This window comes from Phoenix dactylifera, chromosome 1 (assembly GCF_009389715.1).
Source record: "Phoenix dactylifera cultivar Barhee BC4 chromosome 1, palm_55x_up_171113_PBpolish2nd_filt_p, whole genome shotgun sequence".
NCBI lineage: Eukaryota > Viridiplantae > Streptophyta > Magnoliopsida > Arecales > Arecaceae > Phoenix > Phoenix dactylifera.
In genome coordinates this window covers 23,011,057-23,032,046 of record NC_052392.1, presented here as the reverse complement: position 1 = coordinate 23,032,046, position 20,990 = coordinate 23,011,057, and positions in this window count along the sequence as shown.

Sequence of the window (20,990 nt, the reverse complement as noted above, 5' to 3'; positions counted from 1 at the left end):
ATACTTTTTTTTCGTTGCTGTTGTTTAGTTTCTTTTTAAAATCTACTTTATTATTAGACAATGCAAATTTTTTGAGTGCGTCTACGTTCCTCATGCATACTTCTATTAGTAATATATTACCTAACTAAACAAATAAATCTAATAATTATAATTAATAAAAATTATTATATATATTATTGGGTATCAAAATAAATCTATTTTATTAAAAAAAATCTATTTTAGCACAAAATAAATATATTCATTTAATAAATTCAAATTATAAAATTGCAAATCCTACAAATCCACTAATATTAAATTTAAAACAAAAGTAAGAGAAAATAGCCTAAATAAAAGCAGGTCGAAGCGCGTAGACGCTGTCCCAAAGAAGTGTTTGTTCCTACGTATGGATCTTCTGGCAATTCTCCTCAGAGATATAACGACTCTAAACTTTTTCTTCGGTACGTCTCGGAAGAAGCCAAATCGAACCCGATCAGACTTGCAGATCTAGCAAAGAACGAAATAAAAAGAATAAAATAAACTAAATAGAATTGCAAAAATAAAAATCGGTAGTGGCTAAGAGGAAGAACTTTTCTTCAGAATTTTTTTGATATTTTTCTTTAATTTTTCGTGTACCGAGTAAGATGAAATTGAGGGGTATATATAGGGGTGATTACAGGAGCTTATTGGTCTTTCTGCGAACGCTCTGCAGTAATTAAGTGCGGGCGCTGGCTCACATAATTTCCAGCAGCAAACGCGCACACGGCCCAAAAATATGCGTGCGTATTTAATTTTTCCAACAATCCTCCATAAAAATTAATTTTTAAATAATTTTAAAATCAAAACAAAATGCTAGATATCTTATATTATATAATAGATGTAGGTACCTTTCGGTTTGAACCTTCACTTAGTGACAATTGATTACATCTGTAGAGCCAAGGTGGTCTTAATCTTGAACCTCGGTCTATGGCTCAGATTAAATCAACAGCCACATAATATAGCCTGATCTGGGTTCAAGCAGGTTGCGCTAATATGGCCATGCGCTGGTATCTTTCATATGCTTTTTAGGAAATCGCCCATTTTCTATAATCGCAGCCTCACGACCGCACATATGGGTGAGTCCTAATAAGAAAGCTAGCAAAAAAGCTCTTGCCTCTTGGGACTTAGACTCATTAAGAGTTATACAAACAAACTCATCCTACCGCTTGCTTTTATGAGCACTAGCGCCATAGGGATGAGAAAAATATGAAACAATGCTTCTCTTAGTCATACTCCAGTTTGTTCTACTCATTGAACCTTTTAAGGTTGGGTTCCCACCGTGGTGATCTATCTTTATGGGTTAAGCTCCATCCCCCTTGAGGACTCTAGAACTACTGTTCTAGACAAACCTTTTGTAAGCTGATCAGCCAAATTATTTTCTGATTTTATAAAATTCAAAGTAATAACGTTATTTTTTAATTTATATCTAAATGATTTATGTCGCACTTTTAAGTGTTTGTTCGTTTTTATATTGGCATTTTCTTGATTGCACTTATTGTTGCTGGTGGTCCAAACCGAGAACGATTGGCACAGCGGTGTGAACGGGATTCCGTCTGAGTTGCCTTGGTTGGTGTTGATTGCGCTCCACCTTCCACCGGGAAACCTGCAAGCAAGCCTCGCACCACCACTGGGGTAGTGGGGGCCCTCCGACGATCAAGTCAGAGGAGATTGGAGGAGAAGGAGAGATAATAGTAGCAAGTAGGAGAATGCTCTGGAAGTTCTTGCCTACTCCCCCCCTTCTTCCCCCAGCCGCGTATATACCAGGCTGGGGGGTCTTTCAGGGGGGTTCGTCATCGTGGGGCACGATGGAGCTGCCACTGACACGGCCGTTACAGGGCGTCGTGGGGCAGCGCTGGGTACGGACATGACAGGGCGTAGTGGAGCTCCGCCTTGTACGGCCGTTACAGGAGATCGTGGAGCAGCGCCAGATACAACCGTTGCAGGGAGTAGTGGAGCAGGAGGCTGCGGCGTGCCTCTGGGGAATAGCCTGTCGTTGTCGAGAGATGTCCGACTCGGGGTCGGATTGCTGGATCAAGGGGCTGCCGTAGTCTTCCTGGGCGCGCGTGCCGGTCACGTGGGGCATGGTGGCTAAGTTCCCCCGTAACAGTAGCCCCCCACTTCCGAGCCTGGAACCAGAAGGGGAACGGGTGAAGGGAGTGATGCTTCGTGATTGCCGCCATCCCTCGGAGAGGCGCGCGCGCTTCGAGCTCCCCGCCTTCTTTATGGCGTATGACGGTTGTTGCTGACCTGGCAGTCTGAGGATTTCGGCGGACATCCTTCCTTAATGGCGTCGATTCGTCTTTGGGGCGCGAGCGACCCTTCGGCAGCCAGGCGTCCTCTGGCGTCACCGTGGCGTCACCCACCTTTCCGCCTATTTAACCGGGGGCCCTCCTCCGTCCGCCTTTCTCTTTACAGACATCTCCGAGTTTCTCCTTTGCGCTGCCGTCATTGCCGTCGGACTGTTCGCTTGCTCCTCCTTTGACGCTCCCGGAGCCGTTCTTCCTTTTCTTCCGGTGAGTTGCCCCATTCTTCAATTTAAGGCTCTCCATACTTTCTCCTTTTGTATTAGGGTACTCCAGTCGTTCCGGTCCTTTCCCCCTTCTTGACCCCGTCCTGACCGTAGATTCACTGGCCATTAGGGATGGGCGAAGTGAGAGCAGACCGCATTAAGTCGGAGCTGGTCGCTGAAGACCTAGATAGGTTCGTGGCTCGATACCACCTTCCCGAGGCCTGCAATGTTACGCTCCCGGGGCCTGAGGAGAGGATGTCCCATCCTTCTCCAGGGAAGGTCGCCATCAATGAGGGCATTCTTCAGGCCGGGTTTCGCTTTCCCCCCTCGGACTTAGTCGTTCAGGTGCTTCGGGGTTTAAGAGTGGCGCCGACACAACTGGTGCCGAACTCATGGCGCGCCCTGACGGCCTTTCAGGTTCTCTGCCGCATGCACGAGGTTCCCGCCACCCTGAATGTCTTTTGGGAATGCTACGGCCTGAGCGGCCACCCCCAGGACAAAGGGTGGTGGTGCTTTGCGGCGCGGCGAGGGTGCGGCCTCGTCAAGGAGGCTCCTACCTCCATTCACGGCTGGAAGGGGCGCTTCTTTTTCGTTGACGCAGATCCCTCTTGGGGAATCAGGGCTACCTGGGAGACGCCGATGAAGTCCCCGATTGGCCTATCGAGGTTGTCGAGGGAGGAATCCGATGGCGTCGCCGTCTTGAAGGGGTTGGTTGCCGAGGGCCGGCTCCCCCCGGTGGCTCGCCTTATTTCCGAGGATACCTTGGTGAACGTCGGTCTGAGCTCGGTCCCCGCTGACCGTGAGCCCGCCACCATTTCTTTTTTAGCTCTTTTCTCCTATTTCGTTTCTTCTTTCCTTCAGTTTCTCAGCCTCCGACCATCTCGTCCTTTTTGCAGAGATCGACGACATCATGCGGTCGGACAAGGCAACGGCTGTCAGTAGGACGTCCCTACTGGAAGCGGTCCGGAGGAAGAAACGAGCTCCTCCGAGCGGGGCCCCTCCGGCGAAGAAGTCCCGCCGGCAGGCGACTCCGACGCCGACAGACGGGTCCGGACCCACCGATCAGGGGGACGCCGCAGGCGCGGACCGGCAGTTGACGCTATATCAGCCCTCCGATGCCGAGACTACCGTTTCTCCGGAGGCATCACCCGGGCGCGCCCGAGATTGACGGGTCGGACGTGATCGGTCCCCAGCCCAGCCTTCGACTCGGTCGGCTCCGGATGATACGAGGAGGGACGCGCCGAGGCCCCGGCCGAGCGGGACCCTGTCAATTCCAGGGGCGGTCCCCGCCCCGAGCATGGTCAGCATGACTCTTCCCTAAGCGATGGGTAAGGGTAAGGCTGCAGAACCACCGTCCGACTCCGGGGAGAAGTCGGGGTCGGCCTTCACTTTCGCCGGCGCCCGAAACCTCATCGAGACGGTGCTGCTGGAGAAGGACCGCAGGCGGGTCCGGGAGATGAGGGTCCCTGACGTTGGGGCTGCCAGCTGCGTCTGTCTCATGTCGGTGAGTGTTCTTTTGGTCGCTTTCATCATTTATAGGCTCTGTTGATCCCCGCCTGACGCCCTCGTTTTTCCTATCTCTTAGCTCGCCCAGTACATGATCCGCCTGGAGGAGTGCTACGAGGAACAGGCGAGGCTTCTGGCGAGGGCCGAGAGCCAACTGAAGGCAGTAGAGGAGGGAGGTCAGGCTGCGGCGGGGAGGACGACCAGGGACCTCGAGATGAGGCTCCAGGTGGCCGAAGAGCGGGCACTCGGCTTCGTCACCCTCGAGAAGCAACTGTTGGAGGCTCAGGAGCAACTCAAGGTTGCCTCGGGTCTCGAGGGCGAGATCAAGAAGACGGAGGAGCGGGCCGAGAAGCAGTCCCGGAAGGCTGCCGACTACCGGGAGAGGTGGGAGAAGGCCCAGCGGTCAGCCGACAACGCCCGCAACCGAACCCGGTCTCTTGAAGCCAAGCTGGGCGAATTGGAGTCGACCTTGGAGAAGTTCCGCGCGAGCGACCAGGAGCTTCATTCGCGCCTGGAGGAGGCTGAGGCTGCTCGCATTGCTGCCGAGGCGAAGCACAAGGAGGCTCAGGCTGATCTGCTGAGGGTCTCCTCCGAGGCGGACGACCGGATTGTGGCGAAGGTCTTGGAGGCGAAAGCTCAGATTATGGAGCGGGCAGAGGCGGCGCTGGCCGAGAAGAGTGCGGAAATCGGGCGTCAGGCGGTACAGGCTTATCGTCAGTCCGCCGAGTTCACCCGTGATATGTCGGAGGCGGTACAGGCCTATCGTCAGTCTGACGAGTTCGTCCGTGACATGTCGGACGCGGGGTCCGACTCCTTTATCTTAGGCTTCGAGGAAGGCCTGACAAGGGTGTCGGCTAAGTACCCCGAAATTGACCTGAGTGGGATCTCTCTTCTAGACTCCTCTCCGGCGCCATTGCCCGCTGATTCTCCAACCGCCTCCCTACCCCCTGCGGACGTGCCCGGCGTTCCCGACCCGGGGGTTCCTCCAAGCTGACCTTCTGTATTTTTGTTCTTTTCTTTGTGTGTTGGCGTTTTGCCAAGTTGTATGGGTCTCGGCCCTGAAACAATGAAAGTTAATGCAAATAGAGTTTCTTCATTTCACTTTCGTCCTTCTTCTTTTTAACTCTTGGTAGCGTCTCGCTGACTCCCGACTCCTGAAATTCTTCTGGCGCTAGGCCAGGTATCTGAGGGTTAGGCCTCAGGGAATTCTTCCGGCGCTAAGCCAGGCATCCGAGGGTTAGGCCTCAGGAACTTCTTCCGGCGCTAAGCCGGGCATCCGAGGGTTAGGCCTCAGGAAATTCTTCCGGCACTAAGCCAGGCATCCGAGGGTTAGGCCTCAGGAAATTCTTCCGGCGCTAAGCCAGGCATCCGAGGGTTGGGCCTCAGGAAATTCTTCCGGCACTAGGCCAGGCATCCGAGGGTTATGCCTCAGGAAATTCTTCCGGCACTAGGCCAGGCATCCGAGGGTTATGCCTCAGGAAATTCTTCCGGCACTAAGCCAGGCATCCGAGGGTTAGGCCTCAGAAAATTCTTCCGGCGCTAGGCCAGGCATCCGAGGGTTAGGCCTCAGGAACTTCTTCCGGCGCTAAGCCAGGCATCCGAGGGTTAGGCCTCAGGAAATTCTTCCGGCACTAGGCCAGGCATCCGAGGGTTAGGCCTCAGGAAATTCTTCCGGCGCTAGGCCAGGCATCCGAGGGTTAGGCCTCAGGAAATTCCGCTCGTTGGTCGGCCAAGGCTGGCGCAAGCCGAGGCGACCGGTCGGGGCTTCAGGCTAGTCTGCTCCCGGGATGATCATCGGGTTAGCCTGGCATCCGAGGGCCAAGCCTCAGGAGATTCCGCTCGTTGGTCGGCCAAGGCTGGCGCAAGCCGAGGCGACCGGTCGGGGCTTCAGGCTAGTCTGCTTCCGAGATGATCATCGGGTTAGCCTGGCATCCGAGGGCCGAGCCTCGGAAAATTCTGCTCGTTGGTCGGCCAAGGCTGGCGCAAGCCGAGGCGACCGGTCGGGGCTTCAGGCTAGTCTGCTCCCGGGATGATCATCGGGTTAGCCTGGCATCCGAGGGCCGAGCCTCGGGAAATTCCGCTCGTTGGTCGGCCAAGGCTGGCGCAAGCCGAGGCGACCGGTCGGGGCTTCAGGCTAGTCTGCTCCCGGGATGATCATCGGGTTAGCCTGGAATCCGAGGGCCGAGCCTCGGGAAATTCCGCTCGTTGGTCGGCCAAGGCTGGCGCAAGCCGAGGCGACCGGTCGGGGCTTCAGGCTAGTCTGCTCCCGGGATGATCATCGGGTTAGCCTGGCATCCGAGGGCCGAGCCTCGGGAAATTCCGCTCGTTGGTCGGCCAAGGCTGGCGCAAGCCGAGGCGACCGGTCGGGGCTTCAGGCTAGTCTACTCCCGGGATGATCATCGGGTTAGCCTGGCATCCGAGGGCCGAGCCTCGGAAAATTCCGCTCGTTGGTCGGCCAAGGCTGGCGCAAGCCGAGGCGACCGGTCGGGGCTTCAGGCTAGTCTGCTCCCGGGATGATCATCGGGTTAGCCTGGCATCCGAGGGCCGAGCCTCGGGAAATTCCGCTCGCTGGTCGTGCGCCTGTCGCTTGCCGCCCGACGGGATTTCTCCGTGGCCAGCTGCGATCGTGTTTCTCCTCCTCTCCAAGCGTTGCCTGGGGAACACCAGATGGGCACTAAATGCTAATTGAGGGGTTACCTGGGAAATCGGATCGCCAGTTGCTGCTTGCGAGGAGTGTCAGTTAAGCGGCCGCGATACGCGCGTTCTTCGAGGCGGATGCGGCCTGGGCGCGAGCGGAGATACGTGGACCTAGGGGTACAGGCCACCCGGAGTGTCCTGCACAAAGAACGCGATTAAGGAGAATGACGCCTAGAAAATCGCGGGAAGATACGCCTCGAGAGCCGGATCGGCTCCGGATTCAATGCGCCCGCATTTATTGGAGCCACCCGCATCGGAACGACCGGGGGGCCGCAGTTTGGTTATAAATATAGGTGCAGGTGCGATGGAGCCTGCCAAGCCGGAGCTGTTCAGATTGCCATGGATCGTGGGCCTCCTCTCCGGCGCATGGTTGAGAGACCCCTATCGAAGGAACGGGAGGCGCGCCCTTCGCGACTTCCGCCAACTAGCCGTTTCATCTGGGATCAACAAGGAGGTTCTCCCCGGCGGAACTCCGCTCTAGGCGTTTCATCCGGGATCACGTCTCCCCTCCTTGAAGTTCAGCCTCCCGATTGAGCTCCGCACCAGACGCTTGATCCGGGACCGCGCCTCCATATGCTCTTCTCCCTTGTATTCCTTCTCTCCCCTAACACTGGGGAGGACCGGAATATCCCTTGGAGGTGGCGTTCCCCTGGAGGCAGCGGGAGCTTCTTCTGCGGCGGCTCCTCATCTTTTTCGTGAGGCGTGGATGGCGCCTCTGGGTAGGAGCAGTGTGGACTTCTCCTTCGTCCACTTCTTCTTCATCCGCGCCGGCTCTTCGTCTTTTTCGTGAGACGCCGATGGCGCCTCCGGTTGGAAGCACCCACTTCCGGCGGGATTGCAGCCGCTTCGGATGGAGGTTTCGGGATCCCAGATCTTCAGCTCCTCGGAGTCTCCACCTCTTCTTTACTTTCTTTACACCCTAATTTCCCTCTGGAAATTCCTTGTAATCACACGAGCACGCCATTGTAACCAGAAATTATTGAAATGAAAAGTGTTATACATTTTTGAACTGTCTTTCTGGCATTGTCGTTCTACTGGTAATACATCCGCAGGTTAGCGGAATTCCAGCTCCTTGGAATTTCTCGACCATCTAGGGCCTCCAACTGGTAGGAGCCAGGTCGGTTTACCCAGCGAACCCTATACGGGCCTTCCCAATTTGGCGCTAGCTTCCCACCTTCCGCAGGTTGAGATGCTTTTGCTCGCCTTAGCACCAGATCTCCGATTCTGAAAAGCTTCGGTCGGACCTTGGAGTTGTAATATCGGGCCACCCTCCGCTGATACATCGCCATCCGAACCTGCGCCATTTCCCTCGCTTCTTCCAAGAGATCCAGGTTCCCTCGGAGTTGCTCCGAATTGGCCTCGGGTCGGTGCGCGGCCACCCGAGGTGAGGGGAGTCCGAGCTCCACGGGGACAACGGCTTCCGTGCCATAGGTTAGGCTGAAAGGCGTCTCCCCGGTAGGGGTCCGATGCGTGGTCCGATACGCCCAAAGGACATTCTCGAGTTCTTCGACCCAAGCTTGCCCCGTCCGACCGATTCGCGCTTTGATTCCTTGGAGGATTGTCCGATTTGTGACCTCGGCCTCGCCGTTGGTTTGGGGATGCGACACAGATGTGAACCGATGCTCGATCCCGAACTCCTCGCAGAAGTCACGGAAATGCTTGTTGTCGAACTGTCGACCATTATCCGAGATGAGGACCCGAGGTACCCCAAATCGGACAATGATGCTCTTCTTCACGAACTTCCGGACTTGCGCCTCCGTGATAGTGGCTAGCGGCTCTGCCTCCACCCACTTGGTGAAGTAGTCGATTGCAACAATCAAAAATTTTCGCTGAGCTGAAGCGACGGAGAATGGTCCGAGGATATCCATTCCCCACTGGGCGAAGGGCCAGGGTGCAGTGATTGGTGCCAAGGGGACAGAAGGGACTCTCTGGACGTTGGCGTGGCGCTGGCAGGCGTCGCATTTCCATACATGATCCTTTGAGTCCTCCAACAAGGTAGGCCAATAATAGCCTTGCCTCATGATCTTGTGCGCCAAGGACCTAGCCCCTAAGTGTGATCCGCAAACGCCTTCGTGGACTTCGCCGAGGACGTAGGCCGCTTCCGAGGGGCGGAGGCACTTTAAGAGGGGGGCGGTGAACGAGGTCCGATACAGCCTCCCTTCATAGAGTACGTAGTGGGCGGACTTCATAACAAGTCGCCGAGCTTGATCTTCGTCTTCAGGGAGGATCCCTTCGGCGAGGTAGGCGACAAGCGGGTCCATCCAAGACGGCTCCGGATCAATCGCCATCACCGCTCCAGCCTCGCCGATGCTCGGGGCATCCAGGGTCTCCAGGTAGATCGCCCTCGACAAGTTGTGCGCGTCTGCGCCCACTAAGCGGGACAACCTGTCGGCCCTGGCATTTTCACTTCTTGGGACCTGCTGGATGTCGACACTGCCGAGGTCGGAAATGAGTGCTTGCACCTTCCGGACGTAATTCTGCATGGTCGGGTTCCGGGCCTCGAACTCCCCACGGACCTGCCCGACCACCAGCTGGGAGTCGGTGAAGACCTTCAGGCGCCGGATGCCGAGCTCCTTGGTGAGTTTGAGTCCCGTGACTAGGGCCTCGTACTCCGCCTCGTTGTTGGTCACTGGAAATCCGAACCTCAAGGCATACTCGGCTATCACTCCATCAGGACTGGTAAGGACCAGCCCGGCCCCTCCACCTTCGGGGTTCGACGACCCATCGATGTGAAGCGTCCAAATCGGGAGGTCGAGGCTGGGTGTTTCCGGCGACCTAGGTTCCGCCTCCTGCACCGTGCACTCAGCGAGGAAATCCGCGAGCACCTGGGCCTTGATGGCGGGTCGGGGCTGGTAGCGGATGTCGAACTCACCAAGTTCTACTGCCCACTTCACCAGCCGTCCCGCATTCTCAGGATTGCTGAGGATCTGCCGCAGCGGTTGATCGGTCAAGCGGGTGACAGAATGGGCCTGGAAATAGGGGCGAAGCCTCCTGGTCGCGGTCAGCAGCGCGAAGGCGATCTTTTCAGCCTTCGTATACCGCGTCTCGGCATCCCGTAGGACCCGGCTGATGTAGTACACAGGCTTCTGGAGCTTTGCCTCTTCCCGAACCAGTACCGCACTGACTGCGGTTGGGGAGACCGCCAGATAGAGGTAGAGCATCTCCCCTTCTTGCGGCTTGGACAGCAGGGGAGGAGACGCCAAGTATTCCTTGAGCTGGTCGAATGCTGCTTGACATTCGGCCGTCCAGAGGAAGTCTTTTGGGCGTTTCAACACCTTGAAGAAAGGTTGGCAGCGTTCGGCCGATTTTGCCACAAATCGTCCGAGCGCGGCGACCCTCCCAGCGAGCTCCTGAACCCCCTTCACTTTGGTCGGAGGGGACATATCTTGGATGGCCTTGATTTTGTCCGGGTTGGCTTCGATCCCCCGCTGGTTGACAATGAAACCGAGGAACCTCCCGGCCGAAGCGCCAAAGGCGCACTTCGCTGGGTTCAGCTTCATGCGAAACTTCCGCAAGGTGGCGAAAGTCTCCTCCAGATCCGCGATGTGCTGGTCTGCACGGCGGCTCTTCACCAGCATATCGTCCACGTACACCTCCATGTTCCGGCCGATTTGCTCTTTGAAGATTTTGTTGACGAGGCGCTGGTAAGTGGCGCCAGCATTCTTCAGACCGAAGGGCATTATCTTGTAACAGTACAGCCCCCGGTCTGTTATAAAGGCAGTTTTCTCCTCGTCCTGTGGAGCCATCATTATCTGGTTGTAGCCGGAGAAGGCGTCCATGAAAGACAGCAGCTGATACCCGGAAGTCGCATCGACCAGTTGGTCTATCCGCGGAAGCGGAAAGCTATCCTTGGGATACGCCTTGTTCAGGTCGGTGTAGTCGACGCACATCCTCCACTTCCCGCTCGCCTTCCGGACAAGTACGACATTTGCCAGCCATTCGGGGTAGCTGACCTCCCTTATGAATCCTGCCTCCAAGAGCTTGTCTACCTCCTGGTCGACCACTCGGATCCGATCCGGGGCACAGTGTCTCTTTTTTTCTGTTTTACCGGTCGGTGGGTCGGGTCGACGTTGAGGGCGTGAGAAATGACCTCCGGGTCGATCCCAGGTACATCGGCCGCCGACCAGGCAAACACATCGGCATTGGCTCGGAGGAATTCCACCAACCGGGCCCGAGCTCCCAGGTCGAGATTGGCGCCGACCCGGATCGTCCTGTCCGGGCGACCTTCCTCGAGGGGAACTTCGATCACACCCTCGGCCGGCTCCCCGTGCCGCAAGGCCACCTCATCTCTGGCGTCGAGGGACTCGACGCTTAAGGCTTCTACGGGCTCCTTCCCTTTGAGAGTTGCTAGGAAACATTGCCTTGCGGTCGGTTGGTCACCTCGGACCTCTCCAATACCGGCCGCCGTGGGGAACCGCATGAGCAAGTGGTACGTAGAGACCACCGCGCGAAGGGCGTTCAGTCCGGGTCGTCCGAGGATAGCGTTGTAGGCCGAGGAAACACGGACGATCAAGAACCCGAGCCGCACCATGGCTTCTGCGGGTGCAACGCCCGCAGTCACAGGCAGCTCAACGACACCTTCGGCCGAGATAGCGTCACCAGTGAATCCTATGAGGGGGGTGGATGTTTTGTGCAACAATTGTCTGGACAAGCTCATCTTTTGGAAGGCCTCGTAAAACAAAATATCAGCTGAGCTTCCACTATCCACAAGAACACGCCTTACATCATAATTTGCCATAGTGAGGGAGATCACCATGGCGTCATCGTGGGGGGTCTGAACCCCCTTTACATCTTCATCACAAAAAGTGATTACATTACCGACCCTTTGCCTCTTCGCGACGGCTGCCCCTGACGCTTCAGTCGAGCCCCCTGCGTTCCTCTCGGGCCGGGGGCAGCCCCCAGTGATAGTGTGGATCACGCCCGCGACGGGTCGATTCTGCTCCCGAGGCTCCTGAGGGGCCGGGTCGGCCGGACGCGGGTCTGCGGGGGGACGTCGGTCGTTCACATATCGACCGAGACGCCCTCGGCGGATGAGAGCCTCGATCTCGTCCCGAAGCTGGAAGCAGTCTTCGGTGTCGTGGCCGTGGTCCCGGTGGTACTCACAGTACGCCCGAGAGGGCCTCCTCCCAGGAATCCTCTTCATCTGTCTCGGGACCGGGAGGTCCTCCCGCCCCTTGATTTCCATGAGGATCTGGGCCCGGGGAGTCAGGAGAGGAGTGTACCGGTTGAAACGTCGGGGCGGAGAACGAGGGCGTAGGGCGCCGTGGTTCCTCGCCGGCGACAGGCTTCTGCGCCGACGTTGAGGCGTCGGGCTCCTCCTCTGGTGTGCCTCTTTTCGCCTTTTCTTCCCGAGCTTTGGAGGGATCTCGGCGGCCTCCTTGCTCCGGTGGGCGGCCGCTTCTCGGCGTCCGCATACTGGTTCGTCCGGGACAACAGCTCCGGGAAGCTCCGCGGCAGGCGTTTGTCCAGGGAGAAGGTGAGTCTGCCCTTTCGGAAGCCACGCTTCAGGGCTGAAAGAGCCACCTCCTGGCTCAGGTTCCGGACTTCCAGCGTAGCCTTGTTGAAGCGGGTAAGATAATCCCGCAAGCTCTCTCCCTCGTTTTGCCGGACATCAAAGAGGGAGTCGGAGACCAGTCGCCGCCGGCTACTGACGGCGAAATGGGTGATGAAGAGGCGAGTAAACTAGTCGAAGGACTGGATTGAGTTAGCCTCCAAGCCGGCGAACCACGCCCTTGCCGGGCCACGGAGGGTCGCCGGGAAGGCCTTGCAGAGGAGAGGATCTGATGCTCCGTGGAGGAGCATAAGGGTCCTGAAACTCTCGACGTGATCCCGCGGGTCCGCCGCCCCGTCATAGGGCTCGATCGCCGGCATTTTAAACCCCGGCGGATTCGGGGTCCGCAGGATCCTCGAGGCAAGCGCCGGCTGGGAGGAGATCTCCAAGTCGGCGAAGGGATCTTTGGAGTGGCCAAACTTTATAGTTATAGTAGTAGTGGGGGAACAGGGCATTTAAAAAGACATCAAGAGAGTCATAGGATGCATGATTCTCATGCTCAAACTCAAAGTACCCTTAATATACAAGGGGGATTACTTATAGGTAATTTTGCATATAATCAAGAAAATCAAAGAAAAGCACTTGTAAAATGGATAGTTAAGGATGAATTACCTTTTAGTTTATGTGAATCTTTTAATTTTGAAGAATATGTTCAATTAAACCTACAACCTGCTTACAAAAGAACTAGTAGGCGTACATTTAGAAGAGTAGCTATGACTAACTTTTTAGCAATGAGACAAAGTTTAATTGAAACACTTTCTACTTTAAATGTAAAAATTTCATTAACTTCTGATATTTGGTCAGCATCTGTAGGTAGTAATTGTTTTATTGCCATTACTGCTCATTATATTGATAATGATTGGCAATTAAATAAACGTATTCTTGCTTTTCGTGCTTTTGATTTTCCACATTCTGGGCAACAAATTTCAAATGTCATTTATCAAACTGCATGTTCAAATAATATTAATGATAAAATTATGTCTATTACTTTTGATAATGCATCTAATAATAATTCTGCTGTTACATTATTAAAAGACTCATTGCATCCCATGTTAGATAGAAATTTATTGCATATTAGATGTGCATGTCATATCTTAAATTTTTCTGTTCAAGCTGGCATGGGCATGATTCAAGATGTGATTTCAAAAATTAGAAATGCAGTTTCTTTTATTCATGCTTCAAGATCAAGACTTCAAGAATTTAAGGAACTATGTATAAATCATGGTAAACGTTTTAAAAAATTTAAACTTGATGTAATTACTCATTGGAACTCAACATATAGCATGATACATGATGCATACCCATATAAAAACTTATTAAGTGCATATATTAATGATCGTGGATTAGGCTTTACATTGACTGAAACTGATTGGAATAAAGGAAAAATTTTGGAAGATTTTTTGCTTAGTTTTTATAATGCTACTAATGTTCTTTCTGGTATTTATTATCCAACTTCATGTTCATTTTTACAACAAGCATATATAATTAGTCAAAAATTTGCAGAACATAGATATGATGATGTTTTAATGCCTATTATTGACCAAATGGAATCTAAATGGAATGAGTATTGGGACAAGATATGTCCTATGCATAACTTAGCTGTTGTATTTGATCCAAGAGTTAAATTGAATGGCGTGCTAATTTTACTTGATGCATACTGTGAAAATATGATTCAAGATCCTGAACCTGCTAAAAATGAGGTAAAACAACTTCTTTATGATATTTATGCTATATATGATGAAAAAATTCGTGGATCTAGATTCTCCGTACAAAGCTCTATTTCTTCTTCTAGTAGTTCTCGTTCGTCATCTACTTTTTCATTCATTGCACAGAGAAAACACACACATGATTCAAGTTTATCTTCATCTTCTTCATCTTTAAGTAGTGAACTAGAATTTTATTTACGAAATGATCTTCAGTCTGCATATGATGAAAATCAAATAGAGAGTCTAAATGTATTATCTTGGTGAAAGAGTGTTAAAAATCAATATCTTGTTATGTCTGCAATTGCACGCGATATTTTAGCTGTGCCGATGTCCACGGTAGCATCGGAATCCGCTTTTAGTGCAAGTCGGCGTGTTCTTGACGAAAAGAGAAGTAGGATGACGGGCAAAACGGTTGAGATGCTTCTAAGCTTCAAAGATTGGTTGGATGCTGAGGCAAGACTTCAAGATAAAGGTGGACATAATACAACATCCTCTAATGATGATGATACAAACACTACTGAAGAGTGAATACTGATTCACTGAATCACTGGTGATTAGTAAGATTTCTTAATTTTTTATAATTGTACATTTTTATTTTTTTAATTGTTAAAGTGAGTCATCTCTATTTTTTCTTCTTTCTTATTGTATTCTGGAGGTCAGACCAAGGTCCAAACCTCCCTTCATGTACCATTTTGATTTAAATTAATAAACTGGTAGGGATCTATGCCAAACCCCCCACCATTAAGGTGGCTTTATATTAATAAATCCTTAGTTTTCAATATTTATTAATTTATTAAAAAAAATTTATGAAGCATTTATTTTAATGGAGACGGGTCGTGCCTGGCCCGCGGGCCGTGCCGTACTTGGCCCGCGGGCCAGAAACCCGTGACCCAGCACGGCCCCCTTGAATGGGCCGTGCCAGGCATGGCCCGGTACTGTAGCTAGCGGGCCGTGCCAGGCACAGCCCGCTTCGTGCCGGGCCGTGCCGGGCCGTGGGCGGCCCGGCCCAGTGCCCAAGTCTAGTTAGGAGTTTGCTCGGCTGGCTGCTTGACAACTCCTCTCCCTCTTGCTCCTCTCCTCCGAGCTGCAATATTTGCCAAGACTTCCTCCTCTCTATTCCTCATTTTCACCTATCAAAAATATTAGCATAATTCAATTAACTAATTTTCTTTCTTTTGAATATGCCGAATTTAATTGAACGAGACTTAACTACCCATTTTCCTTACTAAAACTTAGAGTTTTTTTTTTTTTACTCATGATTAATCCTATTGCTCTGATACCACTAAATGTCACACCCCAAATCCGGATCATGACATGGCCGTGCTATTGCAATCTTATGCACACAATAACATGAAGCCGCTTAAAATTTCATAATAAAAATAAATAGTTTCATTTACTAATGTCATAACATTACTCATGAAGTTGGAACAGTATAGAGCTTCTAAAATTTGATTATTACATAATATTTTCAGTTACCCAACCCTGAATAACACCAAGCTCCCTGCTCCTAGTGGTCTTATTCATCTGTAGAAAAAAGTATATAAAAAGATATGAGCTACACAGCTCAGTAAGTAACCAAGTACTATCTTATTGGATCAAACATAATTATGCCAATGCAGTGTTTAAGAAGCTAACAATTATGGCAAAATAAAACATTTTATAGATGATATACACAAATCAGGTCATAAAGCAATGCATGTTCCATCAATGAAAGTTCATAAATATGAATATGCATCATATAAAATTCTTGCCATTATTCATGCTTTGAAATCCATACTTGCCATTATTCATGCTTCGAAAACCATGCTCTCAGATAATAGTGCAGCTATGGTCACTATTATTATCCGTGACAGGGCCGTAATATTTACCAACTACTATTATCCGTTGGCGGGGCTATATGTCGAGCTATTATAACCCGCTGGCGAGGACCATAATCTTTGCCAACTATTATTCCCCATTGGCAGGGTCTACACCAAGCTATTATAACCCGCTGGTGAGGGCCGTATGCTGAGCTATTATAACCCGCTAGCGAGGGCCATCTGCCAAGCTATTATAACCCGCTGGCGAGGACCGTACAGAGCAATCTGAGAGTTTATAAATCATTATTCTTTTTCTTTCATAAATCATAATCATCATAAATAGGTTGGAAAATAATAAATGGCATCATATAATTTAAAATGCATAAACATGCCTCAAATATCATTTTTCATGCAGTCTAACATAATTATAATTTCATAACTCATACACCATCAAATATTCATGAAGGATGCTCTTTAATCAAATTCATTGATCATATGCAATCATATGCTTGATCCTAACTTTGAGAAAATACATCATATCAAATACAATTTCATAATTTTATACTTACAATTAAACAGTAATTTGAAATCAATAAGATTGTGCCAGGGTTACTTACAGCAATTTGCTTTCCAATTTCTTACGTCCGGGTGACGAATCCTTGATCACCTAAATTAATCACATAAGGGTCACATTAATCCCTATTTATTTTATAATTTTTTAATTTATCATAACATGAATTTACTTGCTTGGATCTCAAGTCCAATTTACCCAATTTGGAGCGATTGGGCTCGATTTAGAACCAGTGATTTAACCCAAGTTACAGTTTGGGTTTGTTCGGACTTAGTCCAATCTGATTGGGCTCGGGTTTAGTCAAATTTCGCTAAACCCATTTTTCTTTTCTTTTTCTTTCTTTTTCTTTTCTTTCTCTTTTGCTTCTCTTCTTTCTTCTTCCTTCCCGAAGCTTCTCCCTTCCTTCTTCCATTTCCACCGCGATCTCCTCCCCCTCTTCTTCTCCTCTCCTCCCATGAGGCAAAGAGGCTCGGGAAGGACGGGCAACAGCCGATGGCGCCCGGCGGCCGTGCTTGCGGTCGTGCCCACAGCCGACCACCCGCCCCGCGGTGGAGGTCGGCGCCCTCGGATCGACCACCGGTAAATATTTCTATTTTATTTTATTTTTCTTCCTCTTCCTCTCTTCTTTTTTTCTTCCTTCCCTTCTTTCTTCTCCCGAGGAGGGCCCGACCCGCAGCCGGCAGTGCTCTCCGGCTAGTCAGCGGCACCGGCCGCCCCTGTGGCTGCAATTGGTGCTCGCGGCCGATGGCCTGTGGCTGCCGTGGCCTGTGGCCGACGCTATTCGCGGCCGCCCCGGCTGACACCCACCTTTCCTTCTTTTTTTTTTTGTTTAGATTTAATCTCTAAGCTAGATCTACAAAAATAAATTATGAAGAAGGGCTTTACCTGCTCTGAAGGTGGTCGTCTGCCTCTTACTCCGGCGATGCGGCCTTCTGCTCCGGCAGCATAGGTCTAACACTAGGTCTTGACAAACGAGGAGAATTGTGAGAGAGGGAGACAGACAGTGGAGGAGGAAAGGGTGGTGAAATGCCTAGCCGATCGGGGCTTCTTGTAGCCCCCGATCGCTGAGGGAGATGGACGGTTGTAACCATCCACCACCAGGCATTACAAATGCCTGTACCATGGTGTAATGGCCACCTTCCATTTCTCTTGGAATGGGGCAGTTATCACAACAACGGTTTCAAAATCACCCATTCTGGTCTTTAAATTTGCATAGAATTCCTGGACTATGTTGGGATAGGTCGGAAGATTCAGGGAACATATGGTTTTCCACCCCATGGCTTTTAGTTTCAGACCTATGGTAAACCCCTCGGTCTCTAAAAAGGCAAAGTCCATTTTTCTACCGAGAGAGACTGGACGGGTAACTAGGTACTTGCCTAGGAGGAGATGGAATGGTTTGAGGAGGAGGGGCATCAAATCTGGCCTTCAACCTTCTCTCTAAGGCTTTTGGAGCGAAGCTCTTCTTCTTCGAACGAATCACAGTTTACTTCCTTGCCATTGTGAAGAGAGGAGTGTAACAGAGAGGAGCAGCAAGAAACCGAAGGAGAAATGAGCTGGAAATTGTCTGCCGCTCGGAGAAATGAGCTCTCTAGGTCGACTCGAAGGAATAGAAATGAAGAAGGAGTCGATTCGATTTGGGGTTTTACTCCATCTCCCAAATCAGAAGTCGACTTGAACAAACACGAGTTAACTCCTGGGAGAAGGGGTCGACTCCTCATTTTGAGAGGTCGACTCCTCTGTCTCAGGGTCTTGAGTCGATTTGTTTCAGTCGACTTGAGACGACTCCTACCAGTCAGGGGTCGACTCCATTCCTGGAGTTGACTCCTAAGGAGGGGTCAACAAGAATAAAAGATGTTATGATCAGATTTTTCTTATTATTCATTTTTAATATTAATTTATCAATTAAAATCAAGATTGGGGGAGTTATAAGTCAAGTTTTTGATTGAAGAAATTGCTTAATAACATTTCCTTTTAAGATTAAACACTTAAGTATTTTATGAAATGTTTGGGGATGTTACTGTGAAAGTTTCAATTTAAGGTTTTAATCATTTATGCAATTAAGTTTAGAAACAAAAAAAAATCATACAAATAAAGCACCAAGTAGCATACAGATTTGCAGTTATAATCTTAAGAAAAGAATAATTCAAAAGTAAGAAGATTAAAATTCATTCATACCTTTCTTGTGCCAAAGTACCCAAAAAAAATATTTTCTTGAGACCATGGGTGATAAGGCACTCCTGCAAACACAACCTCAGATTTTCATTTTAAGTACCCAAACTTGCTTGGGTCCTTGAGGGTTAGTGCCAATGCTTCCTTTTGGAACCCATATTTGCTTAATAACTTTACCAAAAGATTTTTCTTTGAAAGTATTGGTAAAAGCTTTTGCAGGTCTTACATACATTTTTCTTAAGGTTTTTTGCTTTAACAGAGGATGATACCCAAGTCCAGCTTTATCAAAAACAGCTTGTTGATTTTCTAATATCAAGTTTAGCTTTTTTGAAGTAAGAGTGAATTTATCAACAAGAGGTTTTAATTTATTAATCTCTAGACTTAGCTTTTCATTTTCTATGATTAGGCTTTGATTTTTCTGAATCAGTTTCTCTGAATTCGATTTCAAAAGATTATTTTCAGTACTCAATTTTTCTTTCATTTCACTAATTCGATTGTTCTTACTTTCTTCTACTCTTCATCTAGGTTCTGATTCATGTTTAGTTCATGGGTCATCAGTGAACCTAGTAGCTCTTCCAAGGGTAGAATGTTGAGGTCTTTGGCCTCCTGTATTGCAGTCACCTTGGCTTCCCATATCTTTGGCAAACACTTAAGAATTTTTCTCATGAGTTCACTGTTAGTGTAGGACTTGCCAAGACTCTTTAGATCATTAATAATGTTAGTAAATCTGGTAAACATATCAGATATTGACTCATATTGTTCCATTTTAAAGAGTTCATATTTATGCACAAGAATATTAATTTTTGACTCTTTAACTTGGTTTGTTCCTTCATGAGTCACTTCTAATCTATCCCAGATTTCCTTAGCAGAGATGCAAGTAGATATTCTATTAAATTCATTTGCATCTAAAGAGCAGTATAACACATTTATGGCTTTAGCATTTATTTGAGCCAATCTTTTATCTTGCGCATCCCATTCAGTTTCAGATTTAGGAAAGGGGAAGCCATCAATTATTTTTGTGGGTGTGTGAGGTCCATTTAAAATGACAGTCCACAAATCATAGTTTAAGGCCTGAATGAAAATGCGCATTCGCGCTTTCCAATATGTATAGTTTGATCCATCAAACAGTGGGGTCTGCTTGTGGATTGGTCTTCTAACATAGATGTCTCAACAGGGGCTGCCATTATCTTTAGCTTTGTTGATAGGATCAACAACAAATATTAGAGCACCTGCTCTGATACCAATTGTTGCCCAGATACGCAGCCCAACAGGAGGGGTGAATTGGGTAATTAAAAAAAAATTAATCTTAACAGATTTAAACTTAATCAGTTTTAGAGTTAAGTGCAGCGAAAAGATATCTTGCTAAAGCTCTTTGGGTGTAGGGCTTGAATTCAGTCCAAAGGTTTAGCAAGAAGGAATGTGATTGCTAATGTAAGTGCACTTGAAAAAGATCTAAGATAAAGTAGTAAATGCATAATAGAAACAATGTAAAACAAGGCAATCACAAACATAGAGTTTTATAGTGGTTCGGTGCCGACCTTGCACCTACATCCACTCTCCAAGACCTCTTGGAAATTCTACTATAATCTCTCGGATTACAGTCTAGTTGTTCTACAAGCTCCCAACCAACTTGTTGTTTTTCGAGTGCACAATGAACCCGGTCGGTTTTCACAGGCTCACCGACTAGAACCTATCCAATTGTTTTACAGGCACACAACCAACCTGTTGTTTTCTGGGAGCACAACGAACCCGATCGATTTTACAGGATCACCGACTAGAACCTATACCGTTTGTTTTATGGTGTCACAAACAACCCAGTTGGTTTTACCTTGGCTGACCAACTAAACCAATACCACTTGATTCAATCCCCCAATTGAATCAAGTCACAAGATATGAAAATAAAGTTTAAGAACAAATACAAGCTTCTGAAATAAGCAGATATAGCAATCTAAACAAATGGATAAAGGATAGAAGCCTTCAAACTCAAGTCGATGTTGGAAGAACTCAGCTTCTCCTTTACTTGATCCTCTTCTGATTTTGCACGAAGCTGAGGATCACTGATGCAGCAAGTAGATGGAGAGAGAGCTTGGGATTCCGTCGAATGCACTCTTCTTCTTTCTTCTTCTTTGAATGGATCTTTTAAGCTCTTGGGAAGTTTCTCTCTAAATCTCCTTGAAATCTCTTCCCAATCTATTCTAAATCATCTCTCTACTCTCTCCTTGTTCTCATCTTCATTTTATACCTTTGGGTGGCGTGGAAGCTGAGAACTAGCCGTTAGACACAAAAATAGAGCCGTTGGAAATATGGAAAAACTAGCTGTTGGAGTTCTGTCCGTCCTCGAGTCGTCTCGGCAATTCTGTGAGTCGGCTCGACTGTAGCTGGAGTCGACTCTAGTTATTCTGGAACGGCTCGGCATCAGTGCTGTCGTGATCTTCTGCCGTTCATTAGTGGAGTTGGCTCAAGATTT